We start from the raw sequence: 22,900 nt of genomic DNA, 5'->3' as shown, positions 1-22,900 counted from the left end.
GAGCATGACCATACCAACCATGTCTTGCGATGAAAATAGACCACTAGGTTCTGCTCTGATGTTTACCATAGTATCGCCATTGAACAAATCGACCCGAAAGCGACATTACAAGCTACACATTTTGGAGGGATCCATATTTTCTTTTCCTTAAGAACTTCAAGCTGAGCACTCAGTTTAAAGCAGACGATGTTGATTTGTCTTGGTTGAGCTTAAATCGATGCTACGTAATATGCCTACGTATATATATATTAGTACAGAATAGTTCTACAGGCTATCTATCTTGTTACTTGTCTATTCTTATTTGTATTTTATCTGTGTATTTAATATATAGGGCTATACTTCACTTGTATATGTACGTATGCGTATGTGTATGAACGTACGATAGGCGATATATGTATATATGTATTTGTATGCCTATTCAAGTATGTATATAAGTACATGTGAGTGTGAACATATAAGTTTTGCAGCATTTCTCTTTATTGGTTGATTGTATTACAGTTGTTTCTTTTATCCTTTTCATTTTTGTAACAAGTATTGATACTTATTTCAATTATTGCAATGTCTATTGTAGAAGGAGCAATAGATCTGTTATAGGTGAATGATAAATAAATAAATAAATAAATATTCTTACTTCATAGACAATACAAACAAGACATTATGAATGAAGCGTCAAACAGATTCATCACATTACATGACCACAACAACACACAAATGGTCAACATAACACAGATGAGAAGTGGGACCATTTCAGTAAAATGCCTACTCTTAGGGTCCCTAGCAATAATATGTATTTCGTCAGACTTTGAGTTGTCAATATTGTCCATTCAATAAACTTGTCATGTGTGACACGTGCCCATCATTCCCTTTCCATAGAATTGCAAATCATTTCAGGGCCCCTGCTGCCCCATCATCTGAACTATATATTTTCCTAAGATGAAGTATAAATAAACTCTGGGCTCTACTTCAGTGAAGCTCCTACCTAGGCCCCCACAATTACCAAACATGTTTATAATACTTTACTCGTGTCAAATATGGACTTACAGTTGAGCTTCTATTTAATAGTTGATAAATGTACAAACTAGAGGTAATAAAATGCCTTTTTTATCCCCACAAACTTAATTGCCGGTTTACTTGTCACAAACATACATTGCAGTGTAATCGATCTTATTGTGTTCGTCGGTCCAAGGCTAGATGGGACCAAAGCTAAGGGACCAAAATCTACGTGGGTCAAAGACTAAGGGGCGTAAAGGCCGGGGGACCAAATATTCACAATTACTCCCTTCTTTTCAGACACATGGGTCAAAGACTAAGGGGCGTAAAGGCAAGGGGAACACATATTAACACTTACTCCCTTCTTTTCAGACACATGCAGCGCTACTCACAACTGTCCATTTTTAACTACTTGACCCGATTTGTTTCCCTGTTCTACAGGCTCGAGTGCGATGAAACTCATAATCTCGTAGAGATCAATGTGTAGTTTCACTTCTATCAAACCTCAACGGAGCGCGCCCCTGTTTTGGGCAATGTAAAAAAAAGTGTCAAAAATATGAGTGTCCGTTGGAGATTTTTCCATTTTATTGTTGATTCATTTTTGGATATGTTATCACTGAGCTTCTTCTTCACCGCGACACCTATTCTCACATCGAATTAGTGTTGCCACGAGAGGAAGGATTTCTCATCAAATTAGGTTTGCACTATCACAAATTGCTTATATTAGCTTTCACTTCGAACTCTTATTTCAGGAAATATAATTTAAATTGTAATGACCACAATTGCTACTAGTAGGCCCTACATATAAGTTTACAATAACTATAAAGTGTATACAATAAATGCACTATTTCATTTTCACATGACGCAATGTTTTAAGTTGGAAACGTATGTAAATTTTATACAGTAAATTATCGTAAAATCGCCCTAATTCACGAATTAAACAGACAGATTTGTGCTTAAACACCTACTACTGCATTCGAGATTCGAAAAAATGAAATTGAATCTTTCAGTTTTACCTTCACACACTTATGCCGTGCAAGCTAAAAGAGATCGTGATGAGAGAATGAATGAAATGATAAATGAAGAAAGTGGGAGGAAACAAGAGAACCCTGAGAAAATCAACGTACACAATGTTTGTCCACCACAAAGTTAACTTCACATGAGCTGGGATCGAACTACATGGGACCCGACGCACCAGAGGTGAATCACTTAGCCACCTCGACAAATAGGAGTAGGCTATGTTCTTTTTTCGAGCTTTCGAACGAGATTTCCTTTCTTGATATCTCCAGATATTGAAAAGTGTTTGAAGACGTATTTTAAGGGATATTTTATATCAATGTTCTACATTCATTTTTGATTGCAAAACCAACTATCGTAAAATAAAACGGTTTGCACTGCGTTGACGCAAACCAGTACGGTAAGAGGCCCAGTATCATTGCAATATCAACAGAATACTGGGATGTTAAAAATTTGTTGTTTATAACGAACACCTTCACCTTCATTGGCTGTGGTAGGTGATTTATAGCGTTGGTGGAATAGGATATATAAAATATTTCAGAATTTGGAAAAAAATAATGGGAGGCATATGAGGTATGTAATTTAGACAATATATTTTATACACAACTTTCAAATAATTCTATTGTAATCATGATGTATCGACGTAAGAAATTACGGAATATCAGAATCGAGTCGGACAATTTTTGACGTTTGGGGTGCAGGTAGAGGAATGGAAAGTGCTTTGTTTTATAAATTTTTGTGATGATTTATTGTTTAACATTCAATAAATAAACATATTCATCACTTGATAATATTTCGTACGGAGAAAACAACTAAAGACGTAAGAATTTGAGTGCAGATTAAGTATATGGTGTCATTTTCAATTTACCGGGAAAATCAGCTCAGAGGGAGAGCAATGCTCGAAGAACTTACAATCTCTGCGTGTGGAGAAAAAGTAAATTATTTAAATACAAAATTAGTGATAAAATAGTGATTCATTCTTATAAATTGTAATGCAAAGCTAGCTTGAAGTGACCACATAGCACATATTACTGTATTTTTCTTCCTTTACCTCATACTCACCATCACTAACGTGCCTGATTCTACGAACGCAATCCTGCTCTCATTATGAGGTTGTGATTATTGTGTGAGCCTTTAGCATGAGATCCTATCTATTCCCGGTGAAGGTTCATGCTGTTCTGATCTCACTGTAGGTCGAAGTACCGTATAAACTTGCTGCTTGAAGGGACGCTAAACTCAAATTCAACCGAGGAACCCTGCTTTGCTGTCTGGGTCATCCAGTTTTGCCCTGCCCAGAACAGAAATAGGGTTCACTCGAGCAGACGGTTGTACAAAACAGAAAATTTGTAAGTACCGTGTGAAACATTTTTCGTGGGGTAGGAATGAGAGTATGGATATAAGATCGGCTGATATTTATTATCTCCCCCGCAGGGCCATTTTTTTTCTGCCTTTATCACAATTTAGAAAAAAAGAAGGTACTCGGTTCTGGAGCCATGAAACGAGTTGGGGGAGATACTGAATACCGTCCGTAATTTCTCTGAGCGCATGACATATTGAAATGAATTTTGAATGTTAGTGAAAGTATTGTATATTTAACCATTTGTTGAAGCAGAATAGAATCCAAGTGTGGGAACCTAATTAAACCTAAAAATGTAAGAAATTTGTCAAAATGTAGAACCGTCTGCTCGAGAAATGCCCGGGAGTATAGCCTATACAAAAGGCTAGGTTCTACAGCTCCCACAGGTTGCTGCGTATCTTTTTGCACTCCTTGTTTTTATGACATGTAAGTTTGCAAACATATTTATTTTTGTACGCAGTTGGTTTGCACACGCTATAAATTTAAATGGGTTAAGTGCTATATCGCCGGACCAATTTTGTGCAATTTACCAGCTGAATAGGAGTATTTATTTTAATTTGTGAGGAAGAGTAGGTAAGTGAAAGTCAAGTGAAGGGAATACTTGTAGTTAAGAAGGTGGTTGTTAATGTAAGGTTTTTGATGTTGTAAGCGGCACTGTATGCGGAAGGGACTATTTGGCTGACAGATACACTTGTTATGATTCAGTGACAGGAAAGCCAGTGTGGAAATGGCGCGTATATTTCAAGTGAGACATATCGTGTTTGAGTTTTAAGAATTTAAAAAAAGTAAATTGTTAATACACTTATTATTTTACGAAATTGGAAAATGAATTTTACAAGAAACACCAGCTTTACTAAAACCCTCCTGTTTTCTCTTTACCCTCTCTATGCACGTTCTCACCATCGCTGACGCGCCTGCTCCCTTCGGACGTACTCCCGAGCTAGTGCGTTTTCCTTCCAGCTTCACCCTGCTCTGACTCCGTTAGATAGTTTGTGATTTTAGGGCCACATAGCACAGGTTTGTTCGTTTTTTCACTAGTTTTTATGTTTTACATCCGGACATAGTTTTTATATGCAAATAGTAATTTGGTATTCCACATTGTAAGAGTTTGCACGTCGTGTTTGAAGGTAACTGACTTGGAACCCAATTTAATCTAATATAACAAAACGTAACGTGACATATTCTAATCTAACCAAACGTATATTTTGGTACTTTTTTTTTCGGTTTCCGTGTGGTCCGGCGATACAGCACAAATGTCATTTAAAGAGTTTAGGAAGGCATTAGGAAACAATTGCTGATAGAATTTCAATTTTGAACAAATTATCTATTGTGGCAATCTTTAAGTTTACCTGTACCAAGTGGAGTGAGAGAGTGTGTGTGTTTGGGGGGGGGGGGAAGGAGCATGCACCAACATGAAAAATATAAAGGCTTTAGGATGGTGTTTCTACGTTCAAATGTGAGTTTAAATGTATCAGTTGGTCTGTATCCTTAATCCGTACGAGCCCTCTCTACTGGTCTACTAGGTAGCGCGTGTGGCTTTGTTACATGTGGTCCTGGGTTCGATTCATAGTGGAGAGTAGAAAAAGTAATTTCACCAGTACGTTATCATCATCTTTACCATATTATCATTATCATTCATCTCCTTTAATTTTAAGGGCATAACTGTGGAAGGACAATGTGAAAAAATCATTTCATCGTTAATCTATAATATTAATTACAGAGTACGCATCTTGCGACAAACCACCTGATATATTTTCTGTGCCTCTCTTTATTCTATCAGACATTGCTGGAATGGAGGGGGGGGGGTCAATACAGTACGGAAAATGAGGTGTTCATGCTCCAATATATAATGTATGCTGAATGTAAACCACCATAGTGAAGTAATTGCAATCTCTGTAAGCTTAACATAATGCTAGCGTCAAACGTCACCGTGTCACTCCATGCTACCCGCCTTCCTCAATCCTCATCTCCAGGATTATCCAGTGGATCATGAAAACAATGGTCTTGTGCAAACATATCTAGTAACGACGAAAGTTGTTAACGGGTCATTCTCAGAAAAATCAGGAATTTCATTCCAGAAATTTTTAAAATCAAAGTTTATTGAAACTTGTTAAAACTTAATTTCAAGGTGGCTCTTAGCTTAAGTAATAACGCTGGAATAGTGGTTCAGACCAAACATGTAAATTTTTATATTTTTTTAAACTGTAAAAAAAGTCAGGTCCACAGACGTTACGACCTTCTCCACGGATATGATAATTTGCTCTACAACTGTAACGATATAACCCAGAGACATGACACAAAGAATAAAAGAGTATTTAGACTATATAAAATGGACTTCGTAGGTCTAGTTTACATGTAAAAAACTATTTTTCATAAATCAGTTTTGTTTGTTTGTTTAAATAATTTGCTCTATGTATTTATGTTACATATGGACAGAAATAAGCTTGTTTCGCCTTAGTGTTATTATGCAACAACAGGGTTATGCTGGAAGGGGTCACATAAGCTTTAAAGCGGAATCAAACCGCTTCTCGGCTTACATCCGAGAGGAATTGTCCTCCATTTGAACTCGAAACTAATTGGCCACAAATGCGGTACGTCTGCCGACTCACTCACGAAGGACTCCTGATAAAATACTTTATACTGATCTTTCCATACTTGTTAATATAATTGTCAAGTCATTTCAGAACGACAAAAAGATAAACAGTTGCACAAGTAAAACCATTATACAGAATTACATATTGACAGTGCAGAAAAACTAATTTAGTCCAGGTTAGTTCACTACGACTTCTATTGGTCCAAGTTAAAGGAATACAACAACTTAATTTGTATAGGGCTATCAGTAAGAGAAGTGAATAAAGATACGAATTATTTGAGTCCACTTTGGCTTTGACCCATTTATATATGATATATACCAAAGATACTTCTGATTTCAATAAATGCCTCTCGTGGGGTTTGTATGACCCCCCCCCCCTTAAAAAACGTACAGCATTTCGATGTATTTTATCAATAGTAAACATTAATAAAATGGAACAATATTTAGAATTTTTCTTTGATTGCAAGTGCATAACCATAATAACAAACTATATATATGGGTGATTCCACGAAAAAGGGAAATTTTTACTTGGAAAATTTTTGTTCCGTTGATGGTCGCCTATTTCGATAAAAATATCACATGCACTTACTACTACTAAGTACATGTTAATTAGGTGTTCAGCAGAGCTGAATCGTTATTGGTGTAGTAAATAGAAAACAATAAACTTTTCAGCACCCACGGAGTTTAGACCATAGGTCACGGAGTTGAGATTAGTTAACACGGGGTTGAAAATTGCTGTGGAGTTGAGAAACGTGATACATCTGGGTGATAAGTTTTGGTTTATAAGTGATTAAGCTTATAATTTACATAAAAATTGAAATAATTTTCCAATAGTTTTTGTAAGTTAGAATTATTCTCCTTATGTTGAATAAAATTCTAACAAACTAGATAACACGTAATTTGTTATACAAAAATACTCCAGAAAATACTGCAAACATATGAAAATATATCTAATGAAGGTTCCACAATTGAGTACATATATATATGAATGAATGAATATGTGACGTAAATAAGAAAAAAAGAAATACACATACACTTATCGAATATTGAAAAATTATTGCGTTTTCAATATGTTGCCTATCATATGGAGAGGACAAACTTTTCACATAAACTTACGAAACAGATGTAGTCACTAAACCTGTCTATTGTCTTCTTAATTTGTTTTCTGAGCTTATGTAAACCATCTGTCTTCTCTGTGTGATCAAGTCAACACGTCGAAAGTGCAATACTTTTTCAACATTTGGTAAGTGTATTTGTATATTTGGTATATATACAAAGTGTTTCAAAACAATACACACATCGTTTGGGAGCTGATTCCTGACACCAAGATAAGACGAAAAGTATAGACAACTGGGTGCACAAATGCTTCCTTTCGGAGTTATAGGCTGCCGAAAACATGAAAAAAAAATGAACTTTAAAGGTCCATAGCTCCAAAACTATGAGACCTGCCGTAGTCGGGTCACGACTTCACTTAGGAACTAATATGTGCACTATCCAAACATATGTTTCAGAATCCTGAGGTACTCACGAAGCAATTTTTATAGAGGGAGTTTGGCTACGGGCGTATAATCTGAAGTACTCACCAACTACTTCTATAAAAGTTGTTGTGGAAGTACCGCAAGATTCTGAAACATGGATATTTGGATAGCGCACATACTAATTCCTAAGTGAAGTCTGACCCGACTACGGTAGGTCCCATAGTTTTATGCTATGGACCTTTAAAGTTTATTTTTTTTCATGTTTTCGGCAGCCTATAACTGCGAAAGGAAGCATTTTGTGCACCCAGATTGGTCTACACTTTTTATCTTATCTTGGTGTTAGGAATCACCTCCCAAACGTTGTCGGTATTGTTTTGAAACGCTCTGTATAATGCACACTAAATGACAGTGTAAGGCACTCATCATTTCTGTTTTCTTTGGATAATTCGATGTTCTTTGTTAAGTAACCCTCATTTTCCACTCCAATGAAGGAAATGTCTTGAGGAAACAGGGAAGGGCTGTTCTAGTCTACACAGAATGACAACTGCCAACGCTTTTTAAACGTCAGGTTTAGTAGGCCAGGAGAAATTCCTCCCGATCCGCGTCATAAAATTGACTGTCCGTATATTGCCCTCAGACTCTTCGACAATCCCTGAAAAGAAAATAATTAGTTGATCATAAGATTGACACTTCAATAGGTTAAAAACAGATACCATCCATCTTGACTTGACTGAAGTTTTACCTCCGGCTCCCTGACAGCCCCAAATCTGAACTTCCGCGAAACACTCCTTAAATGGGCTAGGACCCACCAGCCGGCCTTTGAGTGTGAATGATACGTGGTCAGCGTGTTGGCTCCTACGACCGTTGCGATGGTCTGCCTGGTCAGGTTTCAGTACATCTCTACTCAAATGAGTTTTTCAATTGCCTCACTGTGCGAAGTAAACACCATGAATTTTTGAGCTTCCACCGGGAAACAAACCCAGAACCACGCACGAAAGGCGAGCATACTAGTCACTAGACCATAAACGAGTTTTATTTCTACCAATATATTTAAAGAACAAATATTTGGAAGAGCATAAGCATAACAAACACTATAAGATTATCAACTCCGTGAACTTGTCTCAACACCGTGGATTCCTTAGTTTTCAGATGGACATGGAGTTGAGAAAATCGAATATAATTTATCTTTACCGGCCCACTTTTTAACCAGTACATGTGAGTAATTGTGTACGAATTTTCTACGTTAAGGCGTAGGTTCCTCAAGGGAAAGAAGGTATATACCATACAAATACATTCAGTAATAAATACCATGGTGTTGAGTATCAATTAACATACGCACCTGCTTTCCACACACAAAAATATTTTTCCTATAGCTTTTAACACATGCACACAACTTTTTCTGTTCTTCAGTCAAACATGCCTGCCTTGTCTTCTTGTGGGCGTTGCCAATGTGGACGACCATGCTATCTGTTGAGAGCAATGATAAATTTTTCTATTGCCATGGAGTTGAGACGAAATAGAGGTGACAGAAACGAAGCATAGTCAAGCTTCCGAAAATAATCGTTATAAAGGTTTACTTTCCACAAAACCGAAACATTGAAGTGTTCTCTTCCATTTAATTACCATTAAATGATGTTTGATTTGCGACTTCAGTTGTAATTTACTGATTAAAATCAGTCAACTGTAGTCCGTGACAGCCCACGGTGTTGAGAAATTGGGTAATAATTAATTTTTTACGAATGTTTCGTGTTATATTTGCGAACTGTTATATATGGCATACCTACTTTGTGACGGTTACTACCAAACAAAATAAAAATGAGGTGATTCTTTCTAGTAGTAGTTTGAAGAAATGCCCGTGACAGAAAATTTCCCTTTTTCGTGGAATCACCCATATATATATAAAAGAAACATTCACAAACTTATAAAAAAAAAATGCTTTTGTAGCGTAATCTCTGAGTAATGAATGGGGAATTTAGTTCTGAATATAATAGGAATAATATACGGAAGTGAAACGTGATAACCCAGAAATATGTGCTTATGAAGATTTTACGAACTTTTTTTTTTTTTTTTATATATAAATAGCAGGTTTAAACCAGCCAACCCTGCTAAAAAGTATCCATGGCCCATTGCGCACTGAACCAAAACAGTAGTAACAAAAGTAATTTCAGTACTTGTATTTGTGAACTTGGTAACGGCCTCTGTAAAGATATACTGATGACATTTATTTATTTGAAGCTGTGCTGATACTTTAGTCACAGCACTTTCGTCAACAGTTTCCACATGTGTATTTTCAGGAAAAAATAAATTTGTCGGTTCCAGTCGATTTCTTCATTAAATTGACACTTAGCTCTCCCTTAGAATCTACTCTTTCTACCATACCAACATAACGCTGTACAAGGTTCCTCTCAGAGTTAAACTCAACGACTTCATAGCTGTTAGGTTGTTAGGGGCAATGGTCTCTGATGGTCCTTGATCATCTTCCTCATCGGAGTAGACTTCCTGCACTTTTAAGTACTTCAAACTTGCAATATCTAATGTTAAGGAAACTAATCAACCACTTGTATTTATTAAGTTGCTAATAAATTATGAGAAAATGACGGAAGAAAATAACAAACATCTAAAGGCAGCTAATAATCTATATGCATGCAGGCTACTAAGAATAGAGAGATACAAAATACTTAGTACTAATTATCTTCTGTAAAGAGCAATAAAAACATACACTTCGGATCATTAATTTTCACTTGCCCAGTCCCATAGTGAAAGCAAGTTTGTCCAGCATTGCACTGCATGCAGGATAGTCTTGCCTGAATATTGTGCCTGTTCTTACTCCATATGATCTCATGTACTTTCTCCTCGTTGGGTAGTTCCTAGGAAAGTCTGTAGGTCACTTGCGAGAAGTTTATCCAAACCCCATATCTCCCCTGAATTGATTCTGTGAATAACAATAGTGCTGTTTACTTTCAATGCTGAACAAGAGCATCGATACTCGGAATGTCTTTGCCATGACTCACAATACTGTCTGCATACCTTTTGATACACTCACCTATACCATCGGGTGTCCCTTCTCCGAATAATGCCAATGAAGGCTGCCAACCTTCAGTTCCTTTGCTATGAAAGTACCGGCCAAGCAAAACATGTTCTTATTCCTGTATTGGGTACTGGGTCCACCACTCAGAAAGTGGACTTTCGGGAGATCAGGTACGTCTTTCTTGATTGCGTAAATTCAGGTTTCATGTGTGTATATTGCTACAGGATCATGTTGTGTGCTTTCAGACAAAGTACAGATTGGACGGATTCTTCTGTTGCAGTTTTGTAATATATATGACAACAGTATACAGTGTGACCTGCTTTCTACAACCTCCAAAGTGTACGGATTGGACCTCTTCGCAATATTTACATTGATAATTTTCTGAAAACTCATGTGTACAAAAACTTCATCAGCTAAGGACTTCTTAATACTGCTTGTAACATGACACTGATGTTTAATGTTGGCTACATGTTGCCTATACTGTTCAAGAAGCATAGAAAACTTCAAAACCAGTTCACACTTAGCATAGGTGATTATCTCTTTGTATATCTTTTGTATAATACGAGTTCCATCTTTAGTGACGAGGGTTTTTTTTTTTTTTTTTTTTTTTTTTTAAACCCATTGCTCGTACTTAATTTCTTCCTCTGCAAAATCATTAGTAGTGTTGGACTATTGTTTGGCATCATGATTTTTGTCACTTCCTCCCATATGGTAAAACCTACTATGAAAATTTGGTCAAATTAAGCTTTTCAATTTAAAGCAGAAAATTTCACACACCCGGTGTGTGGCATGATGGTAACAAAAATTGTAGCACCCCACTGTGTGGAAAATCTGGTATTTTTCAGTGTATTTATATACATGTATCAGTAGTATGTAGACGTAAACATGACTTTACAATTCAAGATTGGCCACACAGTGTCGGTGGTGCTTGAATCACTTTTTTGGATCAAAAAATCCAATACATTTCAATAATAATAAAAAAATGTGTGCCTTATATCTGAGCCAAACCCAAACTATCACTTAACTCAGTATGATTTGCTTTTTGTGTAGAAAACACGGAAAGTCGATTTAAGGGCCGTTCGAAACTTTTGTGGCTCCTGATCAATATCCAATATATTTCAGGCAAAAATTTTGAGTTGAGTTGATTTTGAGTTTAACATCCCTTTCAGCAGTGAAGCTATATGAGATGGGACCTACTGATTAACGTGAAATACGAACCACATGAGCTCCCGCCGGGATCGAACCCGGGTCTCCCACGCCAAAGGTGCGTACGCTAACCGCTTAGCCACGAAGGGGCTCGGCAAAACTTTTATTGTACGCCTTATATGTGGAGAACTACATATAGTGTAGCCAAACCCAAACTATCACTTAACTCAGTATGATGGGCTTATTTCGTGAAAAATACGAAAACTCGATTTACGGCTGTTCAAAAATTTCATGGCCTCTGATCCAAGATTTATTTTTGGCCAAGATTACAATCTTTTATGGAATTTATTTTTTGGATCATTCCTAAAATTCTTGTTTTTGAATGATACCTTCATAGACTATAATTGCTGTTAGTTTCTGGTTTGCAACAAGATATTTTGTCTTAAATATATTATTAAACCTTTTTACATTTCAGCCACAGTAGTATGTTGTCACTTTCGTGGACACAGTGTCACGTCCATGTACAGGCTATGTCCGCGGATGTGATGTCCACAGACGTGACAAAACTTACATTCCCATAATTTAGACCATGTGCCTTTTGAGGTTATGCTATGTGTATTGTGCATCAAAGCCTTTACACCTATTACTATCAATTCATTGAATTATTTTACAAATTTACCGTATTATTTAAAATATATTTGCACCACAGTCGTGATCCGGTGATCTTTACACTGTTACAAAATGTTCACAAAATTTAAATTTAGAAAGAAAAACGGCAAAACTTGCATCTCCTTATGTTTCTCTGAACTAAATGGCTGCCTGAGGGCTGTTTACAAAGTATATACAGTATGGTACTGCTACTTGGAAGTATTTAGTGACACTTTATTATTACTATTATTATTTTTCACAGATGTGACCTGTTCCGGTGGTTACAGCCATTAAACCTAAAATTCATTGAGCATGAAAACTAAGTTTAACTTTATGCTCTGGAAAAACGTTTTTAAATTTTCTTCAATCCAAAAATTTATGCAAACGACTTAGATTTGTGTTAATATGTGATGTACTCGTATAAACCTGGAAACAAACAAAACAGTGAGTAGTGACAGTCTACAGATGTGACAAATCACATTCTGTGAACATTTGAACAATATATAAAATATGTTTGTCTTAATTTTTCAATTCATATGTTTGATATCATTTATATTAAGATTTTTTAATATTAAATTATTTTTTTAAATCTTTAATTTTTTATATAAAAAAAGAGATACGTAAATTCCGGATTTTTTCTGAGAATGATCGTAAACACACTTATTCACACTTATTGTTTTAGGAAATTAGATGATAAATTTTACAGAAAACACCAGATTTATAGTTATGATATGTATCCTGAATCATTGCCAGTATCTACAGTAAACAAGGGGAAAAGTTTAACGTACGCTGTCAAAAGCCGAGTTGTTGCTGAAAAATATTTGTAAGCAGAATTTGTTTTTTCGGGAGATTTATGTTTTAATATATACCGATGTGTTGTGGTTGTCTACTTTGAATTGTGTGAAAAGCAGGCTTGTAAGTCATAGGTTAAGACAATTTTAGCAAGAGAACTTTTTGGTATCCAATAAGTAGTGACCTTGATATATTCAATCTGCATAAACCGTCCATTTCCGTTCGTAGTGACCATAATAGAAAGATAATCTAGCCTAATTACTCTGATCTACTTGTATAGGTGGTGATGGCATGTATGAAAGAGACCCTCACGAAAGCAAACAAATAAGGATGGAATATAACTATGAAGAAACAAAGTGCAATGAAATACGCTTTTTCGACAGCAGTATTTATAGAGACAAAGATATCGCACCTTAACATAATCTATTTCGAAGACTATAATCCATTCAAAGATTATACAGGTGTCCCACATAAAACCGGTACGCCTCACGCACGAGATTCAATTAACACTTTAACAGCAACAATGAACTAACTAACAATAAATGATGATAGTGACATTAAACCGTTACCTGTTTATAAGAAATGCTGGAAGTGGTGGCTATGGGCATCCAGTCATCGTTGACCTCGTTTGATGACGTTACCAGCAACACGCTATAATTCTGCAGGCGTGATGTTGTTAATTTCTCTAGTAATATTCCATTTATGATCGTCTATTGTGTGAGGATTGTCAGCATACACTTTGCTTTTCAGGTGTACATGGGTTTTCTCGGGGTTCTACCGCTTCCACTCATGTTCGTCATTTCACCATTAATATTCATCTCACCAGCATCGTCTCTCATAGCCTTGTTGCATAAACATGGGACGTTAAACTATAAAATAATTGCTTCGTGATGCTAGATCAACACCAAAAATGAGTTCTCCCTGTCAGACGATGGATTCCGAGGCCTCTCGTACCGAAGACTCCTACATTTACCGCTGAACCACACGCGAACATATTATTATTATTATTATTATTATTATTATTATTATTATTATTATTATTATTATTATTATTATTATTGTTGTTGTTAAGTTAGCCATTGGACACCAAAATTATCTCCAGTGGTATTTGGCCATGATTTAACGGCATTTGCAGGTTTGTTAGCGATTTTTACGCTATTAGTTTTGGTATATCTGCTTTGGGGCAGTGTCTCAGTTGATATAGCGTTGGCTTCAGATTCGATTCCATGGCTGGAAATTCTGAGATTTTTTTTCAGTTTAACAAGGAAAGTGCTAGGAAACTAGGATAAAACCTTCAAGTGAGTTCCTGACAGACTCCTTTGCCCATTTCTGACCCTCTTACATTCTGATCCGAACGAGATGCCTGAAAGTCTCAAGTACGGGAATAAACAAGCGAGTTTCGTTTCACAGTGTGAAACTACACTAATTTACATACTATGGAAACTTAATACTCAAACTTACAGTAGTACATCTATAATATCTTGTTGTAATAGAAGAATAAGATCAAAGGTAGATTCTGTTATTCCTCGGATGCTGAATCCATATCAAAAAGCTAGTACTCACTATCTTTTAATGTTTTTGTTCAATGGAGATTGACATTAAAACCGGAAGTGGTAATTGATGTTTTCTTGCGGTATTATATAATATCAAAAACTCTACTTGTCGATATGTATATCCACTTATCCATTATGTGATTAGTATTGTAACCGAAAATCATTGATTTTCACCACCTTCGGTTTGGATAGATAGATAAAAGTCAAGACAACACTCATTTTCGGGACGCTGAATCTATGTTAAAAGATCACTTTTCGATATTTCTTACTTTTTTTTCTCTCTCTCTCTCTCTATGGAAGTAAGTATTGAAATCGAAATACAAGTTAATTGCAACCACTTCCGGTTTGGGTAGTGTATTGCGAGTTATGGTATGTTTTCTTGGGGCGTTGAATGGATTTAAGAAAACACGTGTCACTTCTGTTATCGTTTTTCTTCTATGGCGATAAACGTTAAAATCGGAAATGGTTCATTTGTACCACTTGCGATCTGAATAAAGGATTAACGAAGGAGATGGAATTTATTCTTTGAACGCTGAATCAATTGCAGACAACCAGTTCCCGTTATCTCTTACCAGTTTTGCTCTGAAACATGTTGGCAGACAGACAGAAAGATGAGCATAGCCATTCTTTAAGACTTTCAACACACGCGTAGCAAATTTGGAAGTCTTAATTAAAATTTAATCGAACAAGGATAATAAGATAAATTCAATTTCAATTTAGAAGTTTATCCATTAAATGAGAGTCATTTACATTGACTTCCTAGTTATTATTTCTTTTTATCAATTTGCTATTCGCATTATGAAAAGAAACTGCTGTTGTAAATATAAAATTGATTTAAAAAACAATATGCTTTTGAATAAATAGTAATTTTTTTCCACTCTGGTAATGCTGATGCCTCCCTTTCTTACTAGAGCCTGCAGTGGCTCAGTGGTAGAGCGTTCACCTCTGGTACGTAAGGTCCCTGGTTCGATCCCAGTTCGTACGAAGTGAGCTTTGTGGTGGTTTGTGCATGAGTTTTCTCGGGGTTCTTGCGCTTCCTTCATTCCACAATTTTTTCATTTCTCATCACCATCTCCTTTAGCCTAGCCGGCATAATTGTGGGACGTAAAACTGAAAAGATTTCATTTCTCTTTCTTTTCTTCCAAAATAGAACAAAACAGACCGAATTAAAATTTGTGTGTGTTTTTAAAATTGATCCATAGTCACACTGACAGGTTAATGTTTCGAATATTCTTTGGAAATATCAGTATTAAAGTGCAGTGTTTCAATTCTGACCTTGTTGATCTATTGGTTGATGCAATTTATCAGATACTTTGTTTATAGTGTAACGTTCTTTTTCAATATCGCTACATGAGATGTGGACACATAGGTTAACGTGGAATGTAATTTATTTTATTGCTCATTGAGAATCGGCAGTACTCTCCATTTAATCATGAGGAAACGCTGTATCTATATAAAGTGTTAAATAAATACTTGTAAGTACAGTAATAAACTGGTTTTGCAAGATATTAAATATTTTGTACGATTTGTTGTTTTTAAGATGGTAGCAAGTAAATTTTAAAGAACTACGTCGAGACTTGAATGAAGGACCTTCTACATCGTAATTTGATGAGCGTTCCACTGCAATACAGAGAACCTGAGACGGATACATCACTTTGAAAATTATCCGAGGAAATTTTATCATCAGAATAATTTCTTCTTCGAAACTTGGAAGTGTGTTTTTCTTATTCAAAGTGCTTATGCTAAGGACGCTCTTGTTGCAGGTATAAATTATTCACCATGCAGATAGTAATGTTGTAGTTTTTGATTACATATTTAGTGGTTCTCGGGTCGGTTGCTTTTCGTCCTGCGACGGTTGCTTTTGATTCAAATGTAACAACATTGTGTATGACATAAATTTAGTCGTGTTCGACAATTTTTGTTTAGTATGTAGATTATGTGGAAGCTTGTGGGACATAGTAGTTGTTTTGGCTATTAAGTATTAAAGGATGGTAAGCATTTCTTTGAATATTTGTAGTTTTTCCTGTGATTATCGAGTGATCACATCGTACCGAGTTTTCACTGAACTCCCCATCACTTCTTTGAATCTTAGTGAGTAACATAAAGACAATGAAGAATGTTAAAATTTAGAAAGGATACCATATACTATGTACTATGCAAATTATTTGGGACCAAGTAAATATCACTCTTTTTGAAAACTAATGCCTGTATATCATGCTATGCCTTGAAGTATGAAGCATGTCTCTTTTAGCAGCAGTTACTTGTTGAACTTCTTTTAGCATTGACTCCACTACTGTGGTACATATATGTTTGACTTCATCATTGTGGAACCATGATTGTGAAGTGTTGTGTGTCATGCTTAATTTGGTTGTATAATCAATTTCACCTAAACGTCTCTTCAAAATATCCCGTAAGTCCTCGATTGGATATAAATCTGGCGAATTTCCAGGCCAATCAAATATATTAATTTTCTTCTCTGGCATGAATTTGTTCACCAGTTTTGAATTTCATATAAAACCAAGTCATGCTAAAATATCTCGCCAGAAGTTTAAGAAAGTTTACAAGAATGGAACAATCTTACGTCGTAATATTTCTAAGTACTTGAATGATTTATCATCCCTTCAAAAGGAACAAAGTTTCCAGTGTGCCATTTGCTGTTAAAAAATAAATAAATAAATAAATTAAAGGATGTTTTGCACTTTGTTGAATATGCTTAGGTCTTAAGCGTTGCTTTCTAAGACGGGACAAGTAAATGAGTTTCATCAGTGAAAACCACCGTCTTCCACTCATTAGCACTACATGATTTACATGTGTATTTTTTTGGTCCATGCTTCTTTTCCCCCTTTTTCATGGCAGCAATCAAATAATGGTTTCTTTGGTCTTCTTGCATTTCGGTCAGGTTCAGAAGCCTATGGCGTACAGTTGAATCACTAATATCTTAGCCACTAATCAATAATTCTCTTTGAAAGTCTTCTTGTTTTTGTTCGATTTATTTAACTTTGATTAGAATTTTATCGGTTTGTGGAGTAGTTTTTCTTTCACATTTACCTATCTCTCTTGGAGGCATGATCCAGATGCTTTGATTGGCATAAGAATTCTTGATACACTTATTTGTCTACCCAACTTTACACGCGAGATCTCTTACTGTCATAGAGGTATGTTCTTTAAGAGCAATTATTTTTGCACGTTTCCTTAAAGTAATATCCATTTTTAAATAGAGGAAAGCAACACGCGTCTCTCAGAGAGCAAAAGGTCACATCCACCTGTCAGAAATCTCACATCTGAAACTGAAATTGCTATTTCCGGTTAAAACCAGTTAAACCACATCCAGATGTATGGAAAAACATTCTTATTGTCAAGGTCAAACAGTGACACCATCTCAAGGCAGATAACACCGGTTGGTAATCTCATTAAACTTCTAAGAAAAAATAGCTTGTCCCATTTAATTTGCATAGTCTACAAAATGCTAATAATGAACTAGTACCGGTAAGTGTTTGCGGGACTTTCTCATAGAAGGAATCCAGTTCATGACATAATAACAATCGTCATTCTCATACCGTAAAACATCCCAAAGACATTGAATCTTCAAACGGTTTCGAGCCATTTCTCACGTTTTCTTCGGCACATCTACAGAAAAAAAAAAAAAACACTGCTATATAAAATATGCTTAAAATTTTCTGCTTGTCCATCTGGTAGATTAGAAGTGATGGGATAAATTCGATGTTGGGTATTAAATTTTCCTTCCCTTCCTAATTTATGGGTAATAAAATATTCATTGTGTGTACTTCTACGTAAAATCAAAAGTAACAAACTCATTTGACGATCTTGAACAGCGAATGACTCGACAAACTGATGATTTTGTAATACACATCTACGGAAATGTTGTAAACTTGAAATATTTAAATTTAATTACACTGAAGAAGTGCTTGCTGTGCTATAAGATTTGTGGATGCCATCTTTTGTATGTATTAAGGTACTGGTAGTAGGTAGTAGATATGAAATTAGTAATTATGACGTCATAATTTTAGATACTCAGATTTCTGCGCTGCATAAAAAGACTTGAAAAGAGCGATTAGTTCATTTAACAGCATTTGTATTGGTATCAAATGACCAACATGTTTATAATTTTTATTATTATTAGGGGAGACCGAGGAAATAAGAGGAAAAAAATCTAAAACTTGCATTGATTTCTTGAGAAACTAGAACAAATATATGCGATTGTACTAAAAGAAAAAATGAAACCTGTTGATGTATTAACACATTTTTCAGTTACTTTTTCATGCAAAAAAAAAAAAAAAATGTTAAAGTCAGTGTCACTTATTACCACCAAGGAGTAATAAGAGAATGGATTCTCACTAATTGTACACATAGAACAGAAAATGAGTAGGGGTTCTAATAAACATCTTTAGACAATTCTGAGCAATTTACCTTTTTCAGATCTGAAATATGTACATATGTTCCCGAAATCTCAAAACTAACTAACTCTATGGCCTATGGAACCCAGAGGTTCAATGCCGCGTTCATAAAAGCTCTCCACTGACTTCTATCCTTGTCAACTGGATCCAGTTTCTACTTTGTATTCCTATTTCTGCGAGATCCGTCTTGCTATTGTCCTCCCATCTGCACCTAGGTCTTCCTAATGGTCGTTTTCCGGTTGGTCTTCCAGTTAAGACGTTGAAAGCATTCCTACTTTCTTTCATCCTGGCTATATGACCCGCCCACCTAAACCTCCTAGACTTGATGACCCTAACAATGTTTGGTAAACATGAAATATCAAGATTAAAAAAAATAAAATTCAATAGTTCGTTCTGAAAATGTATTTGCCTGAGTATTAAATATCAAAAACCATTCTAGATACACCATGGATAAAACTGACACTACCAAATAAAAAAGAATGTTGACAAGAACTTTTCTGGAGAATGTCGAAAATGAACTTAAAAAGTGCCTAAATTCTCAATGAAGAAGAAAAAAACACCGCATTTGAAAAATAGTTCTAGCTAACTTAAAAGGACTGAAACAGATATTAAATTGTAATCAAACAAGAAGAGAACATTGAAAAATATTGTAAACCTATTGTTGATCATATTTTGTGTAAAATGTATGTAGAATTACATTTTCGAAAAACATGTAAAATGAATATTAAACCTTTTACGATATACAGTCGAACGAACATATGAAAAAGGTACAAAAGAGTTTGGAAGTGTTATGCCAGCCTATGTAAACTTCAAATTAACATTTAAATATTTCATAAATGTAATTTAAAACTTTAGTGTAACATAATTATATCAGGTAAGCCCCATTAATTATCAAACATAGGAAAGATGTATAGACCAAAAAACACTGTTGGCATTTGTATGAGTTTAACAAATATTAAGAATAGTCCTATAAATACCTAGACCTACTAAAAAAACAAGAGTCATATTTAATCTTTCTGTTTTGGTTTCAAAAGTCCCTTTTTCACTTTGCTATAAACACAACGAATTTTTGGAGCTATCCTCTAGAAATCTAGAATGGCCCATTTTCTTCCAGTTTGATAGGTCGATAAAACACAAATTTGGATGGCACTGTTTGAATGTCATCATGGACAAGTCAGTTGAAACCACTAGTTTTTTTTCTTTTCTTTTCTTTTTCTTTCTTTCTTTCTTTTTTTCAAAAATTTAACCTTGTACAGTCCTTCATCTGGGAAAGCAATAACCCTCCCAACATATAAGTCAAGATCGTAGTACACAGCACAATACATTTCTAGGCAAGATTCTGCTCTGGTTGGATCAATTTCTTCTGGCATACTTTCATCGGATAATGATGAAATTAGTTGATCCAAATCATATTCTTCACTGTCACGATCTATACACAGATACTGACTGGATTGCCAAAGTAGGAATTTTCCTATTTACTTTCTATATACAAATAAATAGCAAGTATACTCGTTACTTGCGCTAAATATATATAAATTTGAACTGGGGTAATAAGAGACATGCCCTCAATTGACCTAAAATGCAATGTTTCAACAATTTCCAAAATTTCACATCAATCTTCATCAATCTTAATCACCAAATTACATAGCAGTCATTTCCACATTTCTAACTCACTTTTCACAATAAAATTTTATTTTAAAACAGTCGCGAACTTTCGTGGTAAGATCAAAGTGAAGATATTTTTCCATAGTGTGACAACAATATAAAAACTCATATTAATTCATAAGTACAAGTAGGGTAGGAATGTAAAGGTATTGACGTTGCCATTACTTATTTTTTAAATATAATTTTGATTTGATATTTAGGGTAGTTTTTTGCCCGTGTCTCTTATTACCCTAGTCTCCCCTGCTTAATTATTTACACAAAATAAAAGTGATGAGAAACGTAATGAAGATCCATAACTGGTCGTAATAAACACCATCTGGAAAATGATCATTTGGTTAGAAACAGCTGTAAATAATTCATGAATATAGATATTAAAAGTATATTAATATCAGTAGTTGCAGCATGAAAGTCTATTGGCCTCATATATCAGGTTTATAGTTCGTAGTATGTATAACAGAAAAATAGTTGCATGTTTGAAGGTGCTTCTTTATTTAGCTGTTTGGAATCAAACATTAAGAAAATTATTGAGCTAGAAATGTGTGAAATTGCCATAAGCTGTTCGAATTACGACATGTTTACTTTAAACTAATCACATGTAATTGTACGTTAGTGTGATAAATCATAACATTAGTATCATGCATCTAGTTTTTGTTTACTACACCATTTCTATGTTTGTATCTAGATATTCCTTTTCGACAGGTTTTCCTTAGCTTGATTCATGTTGGATAAATTTCGTTCTAAGTAAGTATATGTGTAAGTTTCAAAGATCCCTATCATTAAGATAATTTAATTTCGGATGAAGTATAGAAGTTGATCACTAACGAATAGGATCGCATTATGTTAATTCTTAATAACTGTTTGGATGAAAACATCACTAACAGAATGCTGGTAATTTGTAGGTTTACATTGATTTGATTAATGGTTCAGACATTATACTTTGAAGTTTTTAACGTGCATGAGGGTTATAATTCACGAATACGTATAGAAGAGCATGTGAAAGATTGTAATTACTGAAATGTACTGTAAGGTGCATTTTTCGAAAATAAACTTCCGTAGGAGTTTATTTGTGACAAATTGATTTAATGACTTGTTTACTATTGCGTTTTCAGTTAATCGAAATGAATATTATTAAGCCGGTATGGAATGTTTTGAAGGAGTAATTTAAGATGAGTTTAAATGATTGCTAATCACTAATAGATGGCAACATATTTCCCGTATCTTTCCAATGTATTTGTTGGGGAAGGACAATATTTCACTCGAAACCAACAGTTGAATTTTGAAACTTTTCCCGAAAACAGATTGAATCAATAAATAATCAAATAATAATCCTTGCAGTTTTTTTGATATCATTCATTGTTAAGAGAGTTTATTATTAGGAGCATTCAACAATGAATAAAATAGTAATTAAAAACTGCACAAAGTGTCCTTTGAATATATGTTTAATTCGTCTTGACCGCGCTTCTGTACTGTAGCGTCTTGAACACAAGCGCCACTTGTGTGAGTGAACCAGAACCGGACAACTACGTATTGAACAACAGCGCCACCTCTAAACTTTCTAGACCTCCATCTCTACGCTCTTTGGTTTTCGATATCTACCGCTTCGAACTTACTGTTCCCACTCCTTCAGCCCTCGCTAACTCCGCAATATGTTGTAAATTCATAGAACCTTACTGCTTATCTCGTTATCAGAAATCACCTCCCGAAGTTTGTTTCATTAATTTACACCCTACATCGAATATATGCATTTTTTTTAACTTTGTATCATTCCTGTATACCCGCTATAAATATGTTATTACCCAACTTCCATACTTTTAACATGTCCTTCGATGGACCCTCATGTGTCATTTCATTTCCGATGTTGTTAATGTAGATATTTACAAAATATAATATATATATATATATCTACTGAAAAATGGCTAGAAAAATCGCATTTTTATAGAATTTTAAGAAAAGGTTCCGGTATTTCCCACCGTTGCACCAGATTAAAAACACAGCTTGTAACACAGTGAATTTAAAGAAAAATAAAAGAAACTTGCAGACTATTTCTAATTAAAGCTTAAAAATTGACATTGTTCATAATTATTAATTTCATTTCTTTAAAAAAAAATGTTCATTAACATACTGATAGACTCAATTAATGAGTGAATGAACACGAGTCTTTGACAGTTTGTTTTAATGGAAAGGAAACCTAGTTCCTTAGATTTCTCACGGGTTCATT

The 22,900-nt window shown here is 34.9% G+C and overlaps 1 protein-coding gene across 5 annotated transcripts in view; it reads left to right on the top strand.

The window, feature by feature from the left end:
* Positions 1-2,447: 2,447 nt before the first annotated feature.
* polybromo (protein) overlaps positions 2,448-22,900 on the top strand; it is a 251,788-nt gene continuing 231,335 nt past the window's right edge. For 3 of the 5 annotated variants that reach the window (XM_081733781.1, XM_081733778.1, XM_081733782.1), the window contains exon 1: positions 2,448-2,580. The gene's annotated coding sequence lies outside the window, so the exon portion shown is untranslated. Of the gene's footprint in view, positions 2,581-16,142; positions 16,366-21,398; positions 21,424-22,900 lie in introns of those variants that run through there. The other 2 variants (XM_081733779.1, XM_081733780.1) reach the window with 2 other exon arrangements.

Source organism: Thermobia domestica, chromosome 12, assembly GCF_964235325.1.
Source record: "Thermobia domestica chromosome 12, izTheDome1.hap1.1, whole genome shotgun sequence".
In the NCBI taxonomy this organism is placed as follows: domain Eukaryota; kingdom Metazoa; phylum Arthropoda; class Insecta; order Zygentoma; family Lepismatidae; genus Thermobia; species Thermobia domestica.
This window is presented reverse-complemented; position numbering and strand designations above follow the sequence as displayed.